Below are 19,127 nucleotides of genomic sequence, written 5' to 3'. Positions count from 1 at the left end.
TTGGTTGATTTCACCCCTGAGTTTGATTATTTCCTGCCGTCTACTCCTCTTGGGTGAATTTGCTTCCTTTTTTTCTAGAGCTTTTAGATGTGTTGTCAAGCTGCTAGTATGTGCTCTCTCCCGTTTCTTCTTGGAGGCACTCAGAGCTATGAGTTTCCCTCTTAGAAATGCTTTCATTGTGTCCCAAAGGTTTGGGTACGTTGTGGCTTCATTTTCATTAAACTCTAAAAAGTCTTTAATTTCTTTCTTTACTCCTTCCTTGACCAAGGTATCATTGAGAAGAGTGTTGTTCAGTTTCCACATGAATGTTGGCTTTCCATTATTTATGTTGTTATTGAAGATCAGTCTTAGGCCATGGTGGTCTGATAGGATACATGGGACAATTTCAATATTTTTGTATCTGTTGAGGCCTGTTTTGTGACCAATTATATGGTCAATTTTGGAGAAGGTCCCGTGAGGTGCTGAGAAGAAGGTATATCCTTTTGTTCTGTAGATATCTGTCAGGTCCATTTGTTTCATAACTTCTGTTAGTTTCACTGTGTCCCTGTTTAGTTTCTGTTTCCACAATCTGTCCATTGATGAAAGTGGTGTGTTGAAGTCTCCCACTATTATTGTGTGAGGTGCAATGTGTGCTTTGAGCTTTACTAAAGTGTCTTTAATGAATGTGGCTGCCCTTGCACTTGGAGCGTAGATATTCAGAATTGAGAGTTCCTCTTGGAGGATTTTACCTTTGATGAGTATGAAGTGTCCCTCCTTGTCTTTTTTGATAACTTTGGGTTGGAAGTCGATTTTATCCGATATTAAAATGGCTACTCCAGCCTGTTTCTTCAGACTATTTGCTTGGAAAATTGTTTTCCAGCCTTTCACTCTGAGGTAGTGTCTGTCTTTTTCCCTGAGATGGGTTTCCTGTAAGCAGCAGAATGTTGGGTCCTGTTTGTGTAGCCAGTCTGTTAGTCTATGTCTTTTTATTGGGGAAGTGAGTCCATTGATATTAAGAGATATTAAGGAAAAGTAATTGTTGCTTCCTATTATTTTTGTTGTTAGAGTTGGCATTCTGTTCTTGTGGCTGTCTTCTTTTTGGTTTGTTGAGGGATTACTTTCTTGTTTGTTCTAGGGCGTGATTTCCGTCCTTGTATTGCTTCTTTTCTGTTATTATCCTTTGAAGGGCTGGATTCATGGAAAGATATTGTGTGAATTTGGTTTTGTCGTAGAATACTTTGGTTTCTCCATCTATGGTAATTGAGAGTTTGGCCGGGTATATTAGCCTGGGCTGGCATTTGTGTTCTCTTAGTGTCTGTATAACATCTGTCCAGGCTCTTCTGGCTTTCATAGTCTCTGGTGAAAAGTCTGGTGTAATTCTGATAGGCCTTCCTTTATATGTTACTTGACCTTTCTCCCTTACTGCTTTTAATATTCTATCTTTATTTAGTGCATTTGTTGTTCTGATTATTATGTGTCGGGAGGAATTTCTTTTCTGGTCCAGCCTATTTGGAGTTCTGTAGGCTTCTTGTATGATCATGGGCATCTCTTTCTTTATGTTTGGGAAGTTTTCTTCAATTATTTTGTTGAAGATATTAGCTGGCCCTTTAAGTTGAAAATCTTCATTCTCATCAATTCCTATTATCCGTAGGTTTAGTCTTCTCATTGTGTCCTGGATTTCCTGGATGTTTTGAGTTAGGATCCTTTTGCATTTTGTATTTTCTTTGACTGTTGTGTCGATGTTCTCTATGGAATCTTCTGCACCTGAGATTCTCTCTTCCATTTCTTGTATTCTGTTGCTGATGCTCACATCTATGGTTCCAGATCTCTTTCCTAGGGTTTCTATCTCCAGCGTTGTCTCGCTTTGGGTTTTCTTTATTGTGTCTACTTCCCTTTTTAGTTCTAGTATGGTTTTGTTCATTTCCATCACCTGTTTGGATGTGTTTTCCTGTTTTTCTTTAAGGACTTCTACCTGTTTGGTTGTGTTTTCCTGCTTTTCTTTAAGGGCCTGTAACTCTTTAGCAGTGCTCTCCTGTAATTCTTTTTTTTTTTTTTAAAGATTTATTTATTATTATATGTAAGTACACTATAGCTGTCTTCAGACACACCAGAAGAGGGAGTCAGATCTTGTTAGGGATGGTTGTGAGCCACCATGTGGTTGCTGGGATTTGAACTCTGGACCTTCAGAAGAGCAGTCAGGTGCTCTTATCCACTGAGCCATCTCACCAGCCCCTCTCCTGTAATTCTTTAAGTGACTTATGAAAGTCCTTCTTGATGTCCTCTATCATCATCATGAGAAATGTTTTTAAATCTGGGTCTAGATTTTCGGTTGTGTTGGGGTGCCCAGGACTAGGTGGGGTGGGAGTGCTGCATTCTGATGATGGTGAGTGGTCTTGATTTCTGTTAGTAGGATTCTTACGTTTGCCTTTCGCCATCTGGTAATCTCTGAAGCTAGCTGTTATAGTTGTCTCTGTTAAGAGCTTGTTCTTCAGGTGACCCTGTTAGCCTCTATAAGCAGACCTGGGAGGGTAGCTCTCTCCTTAGTTTGAGTGGGCAGAGTATTCTCTGCAGGCAAGCTCTCTTCTTGCAGGGAGGGTACCCAGATATCTGGTGTTCGAACCGGACTCCTGGCAGGAGTTGTGTTCCACTCACTAGAGGTCTTAGGATCCCGTGGGAAATCCTGTGTGGGCCCTTGCAGGTGTCAGGCGCCTCCGCTGACAAGGTACCTCGGGGCTCGAGTGGAGCGGAAGGGGCTTGTGCCCCAGGTCAGGCCCGGGTAGTCCGCTTCCCTATTTACCGCAGTCTCAGGTTCTGCGCGATTGGATTGGGGCAGGGGCTGTGTTCCATTCACCAGAGGTCTTAGGATCCCGTGGGGAATCCTGTGTGGGCCCTTGCGGGTGTTGGGCGAGACTCCGCTGGCAAGGTACCTCGGGGCTCGAGAGGGGCTGAATTTAAAAGCGAGAGGCCAGAGACTTGCTGAGCCCCTTGCCATGTGGTGCTGGTGATGAGAGGCGCCCACAGACTTGCTCTCCATCCATGGTGTGGCACAGCTGGGCCTTAGACACACAGAGCCACACTAGCCACCAGGCAACTCGGTTTCAGGTAACAGACAGAGGGTGGAGGGGGTGGGGGAAGATGTGCGCAGCCCCGCTCACAGCCATGCCACACGGTGGGCTGTAAACACTTCGAAGCCTTCATGCCATGCAGCAGCACAGATAGAGGAGGTCACCCAGAGGCTGCCAGCCATGTGGCCCTCCTGCCGTGGGAGCCACTACAGTGTACAAGTATGTGGTGAACAGATGGCAGGGAAAAAGAAGTGGAACTGTTTGAACATTAAGAAGAGAGATGGAGGCCGGGCGTGATGGCGCACGCCTTTAGTCCCAGCACTCGGGAGGCAGAGGCAGGCAGATTTCTGAGTTTGAGGCCAGCCTGTTCTACAGAGTTCCAGGACAGCCAGAGCTATACAGAGAAACCCTGTCTCAAAAGAAAGAAAGAAAGAAAGAAAGAAAGAAAGAAAGAAAGAAAGAAAGAAAGAAAGAAAGAAAGAAAGAAAGAAAAAAATAAAAATAAAAAATAAAAAGAAGAGAGATGGAACTGGAGATGAGAGGGTGGAGAGGAGCAGCTGAGGTCGTGGTGAAGTCCCAATCCATTCTGCCTCTGAGAGACATGTCTGGGTCCCTGACTATGCAGCCGCAGGGGTCGGTAACTGTGGCTCATTTTACCACTTAATATCGTGGGGATGACCCTGGTCTGGGCAGCCGCCAGGAACCATTTGGTTGTTCAGGAGCTGTGCAGAACTGGCCCCACTCCTCACTGGGTGGGGCACTCTGGAGAGCAGGGCCTGTACCTCCGCCAAGCAGCACAGTGGATCTGGCACTTGTGGCTGGGACATGGGTGAGTGGGCCTGAGGATGTGAGTGTGAGAGAGCAGACCCCACCTTATCTGCTTTGGGAAAGCTGGCCCCAGAATCATGAGAGCCTAACTGGCCCTGTACCTTGCCTGGGCAACACTGGATCCAGCCCTGATGGTGAAGGCACAGGTGAGCCACCCCCGAGGTTGTGAGCATGGGAGAGCTGCCCAGCCCCTCACAGGCTGTAGTGGGAGAGTAGGCAGGCCTCACCCTTGCCCTCACTCATGCCTTAACTATGCATCACCCTGGAGCTGGCTCTGGAGGAGGCATGAGTGTGGGTAAACCAGTTCCAGGGTATAAAAGCAGCAGCACTGACCCTGCCTCCTGTCTATGGCTGCCTTGGGTGGCCTAGCCAGAGTAGTGCTGGAGAGCTTGTCCTGGTGGTGTGGATAGAGGAGAGCTAGAGGGCTGATAAAGGTTCAGCTGTCACCTAGGCCCAGATCCAGGGCTCTGAGTTGGTCCACCCCAACACCTATATCATCTGTGAATGGTTGGAACATACAATTCTGCTGATCCAACACTTCAGGATCTTCATGACACAGAGTAACAACAGGATAACCCGGAGTAGTCCAGATGAGGATCCAATATTGATGGTGTCCCAGAAGCCAGAGATCTTGAACCAAATCGACTCATTGCAGGGAATATTTGCAAGTGAAGATGTATGGACACAAGGTGTCTTAGTTAGGGTTTCCATTGCTGTGAAGAGACACCATGACAACATTTAATTAGGGCCGGCTTACAGGTTCAGAGGTTCAGTCCATTACCATCAAGGCAGGAAGCATGGCACTATCCAGGCAGATATCATGCAGGAGGAGCTGAGAGTTCTGCATCTTGTTCTGAAGGCAAACAGGAGAAGACCGGTTTACAGGCAGCTAAGAAGAAGGTCTCTCAAAGCCCACCCTCACAGTGACACACTTTCTCCAATAAGGCCACACCTCCTAATAGTGCCACTCCCTGGGCCACGCATATTCAAACCATCACAGAAGGATATACTGTGGGACATGCTGTGACATACTACAGCTTGAGATGTTTTTTGTTTTGTTCTATTTATTTTTGTTTGTGTGGGTATATGCTTTTCTTTGGGGTAGAGGTTGCCAGAGCAAAGGGCAGAATGAGGGGATGGGAGATGAGTGGGACGGGGTGCATGATGTGAAACTTACAAAGAACCAAAAAGTTTTTGAAGGGGGAGAAATAGAAAATTTGAACAACTCTACACCTATTAAGCTAGCTGAACTCATTATTAAAACAAAGCTACAAAGAAAGCTACAGGCCCAGAAGGTTTGGCTAGAGTATTATTACTATTTTTTCCTTATCATTATTGACAGGATCCTACTATGTAGCCAAGGCTGATCTCAGAAGTGTGATCCTTTTATTTAGCCTTCTAAGAGCTGGGATTATAGGAATGGACTACCTTGCCCAGACATGGTAAATTATATCAATCACTTAAGGAAGAAATAATCCAAATTCAAGACAAAAGAATAAAAGAGCTCCACTCCCAGGATCTAGCACACCCAGGATCTTAAGATTAGGGGTGAGTAGCACACAACATCTGTTCCAACACCACCAGGAGTACCTGGGACCAGCAGGATCCAGGGATGCAGGAACCCTGCCCAACCAGTGGCTCAGGTTCCTTCTGGTGGGCGCTGGTTTACCTTGGGCACAAACTCTGCAGGAAGTCCCTCAGCACTCACAGGAGGCTCAAATCCCAGGCAAGCTAAAACAGCCAGGATCCCAGGATCCTAGGAACTTGGTCCCACCAGGATCTCAGGGTCTCAGAGGCAACTTGACTCCCAGGAGCTCTGAAACACCCAGAATCTCAGGATCACAGGATCCTGGAATCACAGGATCACAGAGACAGATGAACTATGAGGAGTTCTGACACAACCAGGGTTACAGGAAGGACAAGGTCCAGTAGGCAGGGAGGGCAGGTAGCACTAGAGATATTAAGATGGCAGGAGGCAAGCATAAGAACATAAGCAACAGAAACCAAGGTTACTTGGCATCATCACAACTCAAGTCGTCCACCATAGTAAGTCCTGGATACACCATCACACCAGAAAAGCAAGATATGGATCTAAAATCATGTCTCATGATGGTGATAGAGGACTTTAAGAAGGACATAAATAACTCCTTTAGGGGCTGGTGAGATGGCACAGTGGTTAAGAGCACTGACTGTTCTTCCAAAGGTCCTGAGTTCAAATCCCAGCAACCACATGGTGGCTCACAACCATCCGTAATGAGATCTAACGCCCTCTTCTGGAGTGTCTGAAGACAGCTACAGTGTACTTACATATAATAATAAATAAACCTTAAAAAAGAAGAGAAAAGAAAACTCTTAAGCTTTATTTAAAAAAAAAAAAAAAAACAACTCCCTTAAAGAAATACAGGAGAACTCAGGCAAACAGGTAGAAGCCCTTAAAGTGGAAACATAAAAACCCCTTAAAGAATTAGAGGAAACCACAATGAAACAGGCAAAGGAAATGAACAAAACCATCCAGGATCTAAAAACAGAAATAGAAACAATAAAGAAATCACAAAGGGAGACAACCCTGGAGTTGGAAAACTTAGAAAACAGATCAGGAATCATAGATGCAAGTATCACCAACAGAATACAAGAGACAGAAGAGAGAATCTCAGGTACAGAAGATACCATAGAAAATATTGACACAACAGTCAGAGAAAATTCAAAAGGCAAAAAGCTCCTAACCCAAAACATCCAGGAAATCCAGGACACAATGAGAAGACAAACCTAAGGATAATAGGTATAGAAGAGTGAAGATTCCCAACTCAAAGGACCAATAAATATCTTCAACAAACATTTTGCTACATACAGGAAATGCACCTCAGTGACAAAGACAGACACTATTTACAAGTAAAACACTGGAAAACAATTTTCCAAGCAAATGGTCCTAAGAAACAAGCTGAAGTAGCCATTGTAACATTGAAAACAACCAACTTTCAGCTGAAAGTTATCACAGAAAAGATAAGGAAGGACACTTCATAATGGTCAAAGGAAAAATCTACCAAGATGAACTCTCAATTCTGAACATCTATGCTTCAAGTGCAAGGGCATCCACATTCATCAAAGAAACTTTAATAAAGTTCAAAGCACACATTGCACCCCACACAGTAATAGTGGGAGACTTCAACACCCCATTCTCAGCAATGAACAGGTCATGGAAACAGAAACGAAATAGAGACACATTGAAACTAACAGAAGTTATGAACCAAATGGATCTAACAGATATGTATAGAACATTTCACCCAAAGCAAAAGAATATGCATTCTTCTCAGCACCTCACAGTACCTTCTCCAAAATTGACCATATTGGTCACAAAACAGGCCTCAACAGATACAAGAAGATTGAAATAATCCCATGCACCCTATCAGATCACCATGATCTATGACTGGTCTTAAGTTCCAACAAAAACAGGGGAAAGCACACATACGCATGGAAGCTGAACAACACTCTACTCAATGATAACTTGGTCAAGGAAGAAAGAAAGAAATTAAAGCGTTTTTTGGAATTTAATAAAAATGAAGACACATCGTACCAAAACCTATGGGACACAATGAAAGCAGTGCTAAGAGGAAAACTCATAGCTCTAAGTACCTCCAAAAAGAAACTGGAGAGAGCTTACACTAGCAGCTTGACAGCACACCTGAAAGCTCTACAACAAAAAGAAGTAAATACACCCAAGAGGAGTAGAAGTCAGGAAATAATCAAACCAAATAGAAACAAAAAGAACTATACAAAGAATCAACAAAACCAGGACCTGGTTCTTTGATAAAATCAACAAGATAGATAAACCCTTAGCCAGACTAACCAGATGGTACAGAGACAGTATCCAAATTAATAAAATCAGAAATGAAAAGGGAGACATAACAACAGAAACTGTGGAAATCCAAAAAAAATCACCAGATCCTACTACAAAAGTTTATACTCAACTAAATTGGAAAATCTGGATGAAATGGACAATTTTCTAGACACATAACAGGTGCCAAAGTTAAAACAGGATCAGATAAACAATCTAAACAGTCCCATAGCCCCTAAAGAAATCGAAGCAGTAATTAATAGTCTCCCAACCTAAAAAAAAAAAAAAAAAAAAAAATCCAGGACCAGATTAGTTTAGTGAAGAATTCTATCAGATCTTTAAAGAAGACCTAATACCAATACTCTTCAAACTATTCCACAAAGTAGAAACAGAAGGTACACTACCCAATTCATTCTATGAAGCCACAATTACACTTATACCTAAACCACACAAAGAACAAAGAAAGAGAACTTCAGACCAATCTCCCTTATGAACATTGATGCAAAAATACTCAATAAAAATTCTTGCCAACCAAATCCAAGAACACATCAAAATAATCATTCACCATGATCAAGTAGACTTCATCCCAGGGATATAGGGATGGTTCAATATACGGAAATCCATCACTGAAATCCACTACATAAACAAACTCAAAAGAAAAAAATCACATGATCACTTCATTAGATGCTGAAAAAGCATTTGACAAAATTCAGTATCCCTTCAGGTTAAAAGACTTGGAAAGATCAGGAATTCAAGGCTCCTACCTAAACATAATAAAAGCAATATACAGCAAACCAGTAGCCAACATCAAACTACATGGAGAGAAACTTGAAGCAATCCCACTAAGATCAGGGACTAAACAAGGCTGTCCACTTTCTCCCTACCTATTTAATATAATACTTGAAGTCCTAGCTAGAGCAATTAGACAATAAAAGGACATCAAAGAGATGCAAGTTGGAAAGGAAGAAGTTAAAATATCACTATTTGCAGATGATATGATCATATGTTTAAGTGATCCCAAAAATTTCACTAGAGAACTCCTAAACGACTTCAGCAAAATGGCTGGATATAAAGTTAACTCAAACAAATCAGTAGCCTTCCTCTACTCAAAGGATAAACAGACTGAGAAAGAAATTAGGGAAACAGCACCCTTCACAATAGTCGCAAATAATATTACATACCTTGGTGTGACTCTAACCACGCAAGTGAAAGATCTGTATGATATGAACTTCAAGTCTCTGAAGAAAGAAATCGAAGAAGATCTCAGAAGATGGAAAGATATCCATGCTCATGGATTGGCAGGATTAATGTAGTAAAAATGGCCATCCTGACAAAAGCAGTCTGCAGATTTAATTCAATCCCCATCAAAATTCCAAATCAATTCTTCATAGAGTTAGAAAAAACAATTTGCTAGTTCATTTGGACTAACAAAAAACCTAGAGTACCGAAAACTATTCTCAACAATAAAAGAACTTCTGGGGGAATCCCTGACCTCAAGCTGTACTACAAAGCAATATTGATAAAAACTGTATGGTATTGGTACAGCGACAGGCAGGTAGATCAAGGGAATAGAATTGAAGACACAGAAATGAACCCACACACATATGGTCACTTGATATTTGACAAAGAAGCTAAAACCATCCAGTGGAAAAAGTCAGCATTTTCAACAAATGGTGTTGGTTCAACTGGTAGTCAGCATGTAGAAAAATGCAAATTGATCCATTCTTATCTCCTTGTACAAAGCTCATATCCAAGTGGATCAAGGAACTCCACATAAAAGGAGAAAGTGGGGGAAAGCCTTGAACACATGGGCACAGGGGAAAATGTCCTGGACAGAACACCAATGGCTTATGCTGTAGATCAAGAATCAACAAGCCAGGCAGTGGTGGCACATACCTTAATCCCAGCACTTGGGAGGCAGGGGCAGGTGGATTTCTGAGTTTGAGGCCAGCCTGGTCCTCAGAGTGAGTTCCAGGACATGCAGGGCTATACAGAGAAACCCTTTCTCGAAAAACAAAAACAAAAACAAAAAACAATCAACAAATGGGACCTCATAAAATTGCAAAGCTTCTGTAAGGCAAAAGACACTGTCAATAAGACAAAAAGGCCACCAACAGATTGGGAAAAGATCTTTACTAATCCTACAACAGATAGAGGGCTAACATCCAATATATACAAAGAACTCAAGAAGTTAAACTCCAGAAAAATCAAATAACCCTATTTTAAAATGGGGTACAGAGCTAAACAAAGAATTTTCAACTGAGGAATATTGAATGGTTAAGAAGCACCTAAAGAAATGTTCAACATCCTTAGTCATCATAGAAATGCAAATCACCCCCACAGTTACCTGGCAACAGCTAGGTAGCCCAGCCCACTCTAAAAGGGGCTGCTTGGCCCCTCCTCTCTCTCAAGCTCTTGCTCTCTTACTCTTGCCTCCGGCTCTCCTTCTCCCCCTCCCTTCTCCTCTCTCTCCACATGGCCATGACTAGCCTCTAATTCTCTTCTCTTCTCTTCTCTTCTCTTCTCTTCTCTTCTCTTCTCTTCTCTTCTCTTCTCTTCTCTTCTCTTCTCTTCTCTTCTCTTCTCTCCCCTCCCTCCCCCTCCCCTCCTCTCCCTCCCCCTCCCCTCCCTCCCCCTCCACCTTCCTCCCCTCTCCTGTCCTCTCCCCTCCCCTCCCTTCCCCCTCTCTCTCCCCCTCCCCACCCTCCCCCTCCTCCTTCTTCTTCTTCTTTCTTCCTTCTTCTTCTTCTTCTTCTTCTTCTTCTTCTTCTTCTTCTTCTTCTTCTTCTTCTTCTTCTTCTTCTTCTTCCTCTTCTTCTTCTTCCTCCTCCTCCTCCTCCTTCTTCTTCTTTTCTCTCTCTCTCCCTCTCTCTCTCTCTCTCTCTACAATAAATCTCTAAAACCATGGACTGCTTACTTTCTTATATACTTGCCATACTGGAGTGATGGGACAGGCCTTCCCCTAAAGAGCCAAGTCTAATCTCCTGCAGAAAGGCCTCCCAGTGATTCCAGCCACCAGACCAGACCAAGGACTCTCGCCCATGCAGGAACCACCCAGCACCTTCTCCCCCTGCCCCTTCTCCCTTCAACCCTAGGGCTGACCAAGCTGCCCCTGGGGCCCCCACTATGTTCTTAGCTCTTTCACGACATCCATTGGCATCTGGGATGTCCGAAACTGAGAACCTACCGTCTCTGGCCTCCGTGAGGCCCAGAGACACCAGAGCCATCTCTTCCACAGTACCCAGCAGTCTGTGGTGCCAGAGAGTTGGAGATTTTGTCTCCCCCCCCTCCCCCGAGCGGGGTCTGGCGGTCTAACACACCCGTCCCACGGAGGTTCAATGGGGTCCTGGGGCAGTCTCCCGCATTCACCCATCCAGTCTCCCTGATCTCTGGCATTAGCAGCTCCCCCCCCCTATTTCCCCATGCCCAGCACCTAGCACTGAATTCTACAAAAGAGAAACACAAGCCCATCAGAATAACAGCTCATCTCTTACAGAAACTTTAAAACCCATAAAGGTAATGGAAAAATGTTTCTTAGGGTCTGAAAGACCACAGCTGACAGCCAGGATTACTGCTCTCAGCAAAATTGTAGTCATCATTAATGAAGAAAGAAAAATATTCCAAAAGCAAGCTAAAGGATTTTATGAACACCAAGACCATGCTATACAGGCTACTGGGATGAGTTCTGTGGAGTAAAGAGAAGAACACACACATCTAAGAGGCTGCGGAGGGAGTGTGGTATAACAGTGGTTAAGCAAGTGAGGATTAGGGAAACACCAACTGCTACAAAACCAACAAAATGACAGGAATTAATATAAACCTTTAATAATTTTGAATATTAATAGTCTCAATTATCCAACCAAAAGATACTGGCTAACAGATTAAAACAGTAAACAAGAGCAGAATCCATGTATTCAGTGCTTCCAAGAAACACATCTCGCCACCAAAGATAGGTACTACCTTACAGCGAGAAGATGGGCAAGGATGTTCTAAGCAAATAGACCCAGAAAACAAGCAGTGTCACCTGTTCTCCCATCAAAACTAGTCAGGAAAGATAGAGGCCATTTTATACTAATTAAGTGAATGGTCCATCACAACACTATATCTATGTCTATGTCTATGTCTATGTCTATGTCTATGTCTATGTCTATGTCTATGTCTATGTCTATGTCTATGTCTATGTCTGACCCGTCCAGCAGGTCCAGTTATTCGAGGGTCTTGAGGGGACCTTCTCCTAAGAACCAAATGGGGGGAGGGAGAGACGAGAACCAAGCACAATGAACACACGGAAGCAGTCTGATTAGCATCAAGGTCTCACTGTATTTAGCAAGGCTCAAGGCTTAAATGCACAAGCAAAAGGGGAAGTACTTTTCAGCAGGAGGGATGGAGCAGTGGAAATTTTTCTTTTGGCGACTACACGGGGAAGCAGGAACTTGGTGGTATCAGAGTAAATCTTGTGGTCAGGACATCCGGCGCTGACTTAGGGCTGGAACAATCTGTGGTTGTTCTCAGAGCGGTGCGTTGGTGGCCTGCTTTTTGACCCCCTTTTCTTCTCGGGGGGAGAGGCCCAATTCAGAGATCAGGACAATTGTGTTGTTTTAATAGCTCCCAACATATGTCTATGTCTATGTCTATGTCTATGTCTATGTCTATGTCTATGTCTATGTCTATGTCTATGTCTATGTCTATCTAAATCTATATCTATATCTATATCTATATCTATATCTATATCTATATTTATCTATATCACAAAGGTGCACCTAATTCCATTAACAAATGGTGCTGGATATAAAGTCACAGATTAACCCCAATGCAGTAATAGTGGAGACGCCTAGTATCCCAATTTCACCAGTTGACTAGTCTTAAAGACAAAAACTAAACAGAGGAACATCAGGAATTAAATAACATCACAGATCAAATGGATTTAATATCATCTACACAAGATCCCATCCAAACACTTCAAAGAATATGCATTCTTCTCAAAAGCCTAGGAATCAATCTCTCTCTCTCTCTCTCTCTCTCTCTCTCTCTCTCTCTCTCTCTCTCTCTCCTTGTTAAATATTTTCTCAAAATTTAATTTCAGTTTTTTACTTATTCACTTAACATCCTTCTCACTGCCCCCTCTCAGTCACCCCCTCCCACAGTCCTTCCCCCACCCCCACTCCCCAGTCCCTTATCCTCTGAGAGAGTGGAGCCCTCCCTGGGTAGGAGGGAGGAGTGGAGCCCTCCCTTCTTCCCACCCTGGCACTTCAAGTCTCTGTGAGGGTACGTTGCTTTCCTCTCCTACTGAGGCCAGACAAGGCAGCCCAGCTAGTAGAATGGGATGGCTAGATATCCCATGTACAGGCAATATCTTTTGGGATAGCCCCTGTTCCAGTTGTTCAGGACCCACATGAAGGTCAAGTTGTACAGCTGCTACATATGAGTGGGGAGGACCATGTCCAGACTGTGTATGTTCTTTGGTTGGTGGTTCAGACCCTAAGAGCCCCAAATGTCCAGGTTAGTTGACTCTGTTGGTCTTCCTGTGGAGTTTCTTTCCCATTAGAGGCTTCTATCCTTCCTCCTATTCTTACATAAGAGTCCCCAAGCTCCAGCCACTGTTTGGCTGTGGGTGTCTGCATCTGTCTGATTCAGCTGCTGGACAGAGCTTCTCAGAGGACAACATGCCCCTACCTGAAAGCATAACAGAGTATTATTAATAGTGTTAGGGATTGGTGCTTCTCTGCGGAATGGGTCTCAAGCTGAGTGAGGTACCCCAGTCCCAGAAGGATATGGATAATATGTACTCACTTATAAGTGGATATTAGCCATAAAGTACAGGTACCATGTTATACTCCACAGACCCAAAGACGCTAGAGAAGGAAGGCTCAAGTGAAGATGCCTGAATCTCACTTAGAAGGGGGGATAAAATAGTCGTAAGAGGCAGATGGTAGGAGGAAAATAAGAGGGGGGTTCAGATCAGGTGTGGGGAAAGAAGGAAGAAAGGAAAGATGGCTGGATGACCATGAAATGAACGGAAAAGTCCGGGGAACCTTCTCTTAAATGGATCATATATGAGATCACAAGAAGTCTCAACAAATACAGGAAAACTGGACTTCTTATGTTCTATGTGGCCATTGTAGATTAAAGCTAGAACTCAACAGAAAGAAACTCCACAAACTCAGGAATCAAACCGCACTCTACTGAAAAATGAATAGATTACTGAAGAAGTCAAGAAGAAAAAAATGTAAGAGTCCTAGGTCTGAATGAAAATGAAGACACGGCATGCCAAAGCCTATGAGATACAGTGACAGCAATGGTGAGGGAAGTCCGGAACTACAAGTGTCTGCGTCGGCAAGTCACAGAGGTCTCAGATTAGAAACTAAGTAACTGCAGTGCAGAGCCTGGGCAAGACAAGGACAAATCAAACACAAACGCATGAGGTTGTAAACAAGTAGTTACATCAGAGTGGAAAGTAATGAGATAGAAATAAAACACTGTAGTCAGGGAAATAGCATGTTATTTGAACAAGATATCAGAGAGAGAGAGAGAGAGAGAGAGAGAGTAAGAATATCCAAATTCATAAAACTCAAGAGCCATTACAACAGGTCAACAGGTACCACTGAGAGTCATAACTCATAAGGACATACCTGAAAACTTTAAAAAGTCTAAAAGAAATGGATGGATTTCTAGATGCATATGACCTAACAAAATTACATTTAAACAATAATTTAAAAGCTCTCGAGTGAAAAACCTCGGATGAATTAATAAGTGGATTTCTCCAAACCTTTCTTTCCTCCCTCCTTCCCTTCCTTCCTTCTTTCCTTCCCTCCTTCCTTTCTTCTGTTTTTCTTTTTTTTTTAATTAGGTATTTTCTTCATTTACATTTCCAATGCTACCCCAAATGTCCCCAAACCCTCCCCCCCCCTTCTGTTTTTTTCTCTCTGCCTCCTGAGTGCTAGGATTAAAGGCATGCATCACACACCTGGTCCCTCCTGATCTTTAAAGAAGAACCACCGTAATTAAATGCTTCTTAGATTATTCCTTCAAATACAAAAAAAAAAAAAAAAAAGGAGAGAGAGAGAGCACTTTCAAACTCACTTTCTGAAGCCAGCACTACCCTGCTACCAAAAACCAGATAAAGACACAGCAAAAAGAATGCATCGTGCCCCTGTCCAGCAGCTGAGGAGGCCCCGCACAGGGCTGCCAATGCCCTGAAGGAGAAGCTGAGGTCGACATCTAATTTGAAATATTAAAAGTGGATACAAAACTATTTCTGCAATGTAGACAATTAAGCGTGCTGTTAGTGGTGATGGTGCTATTGGTAAAACATGTCTCCTGATAGCCTACACAACAAACAAATTTCCATCAGAATTGTACTGTTTTTGACAACTATTCAGTCACAGTTATGATTGGTGGAGAGCCATGCACTCTTGGACTTATTGATACTGCAGGGCAAGAGGATTATGACAGACTACAACCACTAGGTTATCCACAGACAGATATTTTACTAATATGCTTCTTAGTGGTCTCTCCATCCTTGAAAATGTGAAGGAAAAGAGGGCGCCTGAGATAACTCACCACTCTCCAAAGACTCCTTTGCTTGCTGGGACCCAAATTGATTTTAGAGATGACCCGTCTACTATTGAGATGTTGTAGCCCCCGAATTACTGATGCTAACTCTCTGTAGTCAATTGCCTGCTTCTTGGAAGCCTCACCAAACAGACTCCAGTGTTGTGTGCAGACGGTTTGCCTCTGCGTATTTTTCCACAGAAGCCCCCTCCTTTCCGTGGCAAGAGCAGTATGTGTGCAGCTGGTTTCTGTACTGCGTCCCCCTGCAGCAAGCCCAGGGCTCCCTCCCCCTCTCTAGCTGGTTCAAGGAAACCCAGCCTGAATTTAGAATGACCCTGCCCATTATCCCACCACCACCACCTGATGAAGACATCCCGAGGAGCCAAGCATGAGACATCCTCCCCTCCTCTGCATCGCCAAAACTAGCACCGTTCCTGATGAAGGGCCAAACTCTCCAGGTGCCTGTCCTTGAGACCTTAAGAAATAACAAACTCAAAGGAGATTAGGGCCCCATGTTTAAATCATAGAAAAAGATAATCAGAGGTCACAGTTACGACCGGCCATAAAAATTAGCCCCTGATAACCCTACAACAGACATCCATTAATTCCCCTCTCAGCTTCAGTTCCATCCCGCCAATGACTATAGCCCTCCACTCCCCTTTTCTGTGAACATTCAGGGAATTCCTGACTCTACCGTATATAAAGCCAATGCTTTCCGGACTCAGGGATCACATGCCAGCACTCACCCTGTGAGTGTGGGGCATGTGATCTGAGTTCGAACTTGAAACAATAAAAGGCTCTTTTGCAAGTTGCAGAGGACTTCGAAACTCTTGGGGTCATCTGGGTTTCCCTGTGGACTCAGGGCATAACAGAGAAACTTGCCAAGAACAAACAGAAGCCTATTGCTCCAGAGACTGCTGAAAAGCTGGCGAGGGATCTTAAGGCTGTCAAGTATGTGGAGTGACCCGCCCTCACTTGGAAAGGCCTAAAGAATGTGTTTGATGAAGCAATATTGGCTGCCCTGGAGCCTCCAGAACCGAAGAAGAGCCTCAGGTGTGTGCTGCTATGAACACATCTCCAAAGCCCTTTCTGCACAGCTGGTGTTGTCATCATACTAAAAGCAATGTTTAAATCAAACTAAAGATTAAAAATTAAAACTCGTATCTGCAATAATGGCAAACGCCCTGTACCTACCCACGTGCACTAATGTGAGACAAGGCCCATTAGCAAGGCCCCCCTTGCCCTTCCAGTAATAGTTAATTTTGAATAATTATGTATTGTCTGAAAACGGATGAGTGCTAGTTTTTGTTTCCTTGTTTTAAAACAACCAACAATAACAAAAATCCACACAAATATTTTGTTTTGCTTTGTTTAAAAGCAAGGCATGCTCGTGTTGACTGTAACAGACTAATTCAAATTGTCAAAGCTGCTCTCTGGTTTCATGTTGGAGAGCAATCTGTGGCATCTTGGTGTCTTTTGGTTTGGTTTTGCTTCTCCTCAACCATTCTCTGCTTTTGGGGTGAGTATGGGGTTGTGTCTTAGTCTTGTATTTTTAAATTTGTTAACCAGAGGGCAGCCCATGGGGGAGGGGGACAGATTATTTCCACATTCCACTCCCTAGGTCTAGTTTAGCAAGCATGTCCCCACCTGGCGTTCTTAGGAAGGAGTATAGAAACGCCTCGATTAACAACTTACTCCTTCTTGAGAGTTGCCTTTTCTCTCCACCTCTGAGTGGGTCCAGCCTGTGATGGAACTCATGAAGGTGGGTGGACGCTGCCTCATCCCTCTTTCTAGGAAGCACTCAACATGTGACTGTGACTTTCAAGGGTATTTGTTTGTCATTTGCTGATTTGGGGAGAGGGGATAATTTCTAACTTCTTTCATTGGTACATGAAAAAAAGTATGGCACCTTTGCAATATATCAAATGGATTGAGTTCCTAATTTAAAAAAGAAGTTCTTTCTTGCCCTTGTCAGTCATTTTCTTATATGGTTAGCATAGATTTACAACACACTATAGTGTTCCTAGATTCAGCTGAAGACCTGGTACACAGCGCTCCTTACGGGAATGGCGTTAGGAAACACATCATGGGTGACGACTGCTGTCTCCTTTCTTTTTCTTTTTTATGTCTTTTTTTAAAGAAAGAAAAAATTTCTTTCTTTCTTTCTTTCTTTCTTTTTTTAAGAGTTAACTTTACTCAGTCTGAATTTCTGGAAAAAAAAAAGTTGAAAGTACCTTAAGATAAGGATATACTCTACATCACTTTAGAGAGTCTAGGAAAATCCAGTGGATGGAAATTATAAGATTGATATTGGTTCAGGATAAGAGTAGATGATGTTGTTGTTACTTTTTTTTTTGAACATGATTTTAATATTTTCAACTCTTGATACTGATTGTGTCAGAATTCCTCATAGTTCAGCTGTCTCTGTTATCTTGGGATTCTGGAATCCTGTGATTCTGAGATCCTGGGTGTGTCAGAGTTCCTGGGAGTCAAGCTGCCTCTGGAAACCTGAGATCCTGGTGTGACCAAGCTCCTGGTATCCTGGAATCCTGTGGACCTGGGCATGTTAGAATGGCTGGAGTGGAGCTTCCTCTGGGTTTTGTGGGACTGGCTGCAGAGTTTGTGCCAAAGGTCTGCTCAGGGAATCAGCTCAGACTGGAAGGAACCTGTGCCACTGGTCAGGTGGAGTTCCTGGGTGACTATGTCCCACTGGTCCCAGTCACTCCTGGTGTTGGGACAGATGTTGTGTCCTCCTCATTTCTGATCCTATCTGCCATTTCCTTTCAGGTGATGAGGTTACAGGCCTGCTTCATTATGAAGCTATGAGCATGTGAGGTGGGGAACATACTTTTAACCAACATGGAGGCCAGTCAGGGCTGTCCCCCTTTTTTCTTCCATGCCTATGAGGAACCTTTGAACAACTGGCTGAAGCTCTCTCAAGAAAAATGGTGAGAAGGCTGGAGAGATGGCTCAACAGTTAAGAGCACTGACTGCTCTTCCAGAGGTCTTGAGTTCAATTCCCAGCAACCACATGGTGGCTGACAGCATCTGTAATGGGATCCAACGCCTTCTTCTGGTGTGTCTGAAGACAGCTACAGTGTACTCATGTACTTAAGATAAATCTTTTAAAAAAAGAAAAGACAAAATGGTGAGAGCCACATATTATATCCTCATGCACATTATTTAATATATCACCGTGCACATTATTTAAATCATACTTTTATTTTAAGAATTTTTAAATTTGGATTCAAGGAACTTAATAAATGCCTCATAGTATCTTAAAGCCAGACATAATCATGTCTAGGTGAGATGAAAAGGATCTACTTATTGGCATATGGCTTGATCCTGAACAGTTACCTTATTAGGAAAGGGAAAGGCATAGGTTCTCTTCACAGAACGCTGCAGAAGCATGATGGCTAATTCCTGTGACAAGCTGACAGGTGAGTTCGCTGAGTGCCCTGAGTGTAGTGACAAGATAGCTGAATTGGGTATATGTTTTTGACCCACCTTTGTTTGCCATTTTCCCAGTTCGGACAACCTAGGCTGCCTTGCTTCAAGCTTTTTAAACCTTATGGGATATAGAACATTAGAGACCGTGTAATCTGACTTAGAAAGATTAGTCACAAGAAAGAGTTATAGTGATTCTTCTTCTTCCCTCATTGTGACCAGTTATTCTAACTCAATCTTGGACTGGTCTAGTAATAATTCCAGTATTAGAGATTCCTAGGGAAGATAGCTAAAATCTTAATAACCTAGCAAAGTTAATTTGGAGCACAGCCTCTACTCCCAGAGAAGCTGCAGCCTTTCTGCAATTCTCAAAGCCACCTCCCCCACACCAGGAGCTCTAAGTCAAAGCTTGATCGTTGCTAAAT

At 43.2% G+C, this 19,127-nt stretch overlaps 1 pseudogene; it reads left to right on the top strand.

Moving 5' to 3' along the window:
* Window positions 14,848-16,291, top strand: Gm12492 (predicted gene 12492; annotated as a pseudogene).

This window comes from Mus musculus, chromosome 4 (assembly GCF_000001635.26).
Source record: "Mus musculus strain C57BL/6J chromosome 4, GRCm38.p6 C57BL/6J".
Lineage (NCBI taxonomy): Eukaryota > Metazoa > Chordata > Mammalia > Rodentia > Muridae > Mus > Mus musculus.
Note: the sequence above shows the minus strand (reverse complement) of the source record. Positions and strands in the feature narration are given on the sequence as shown.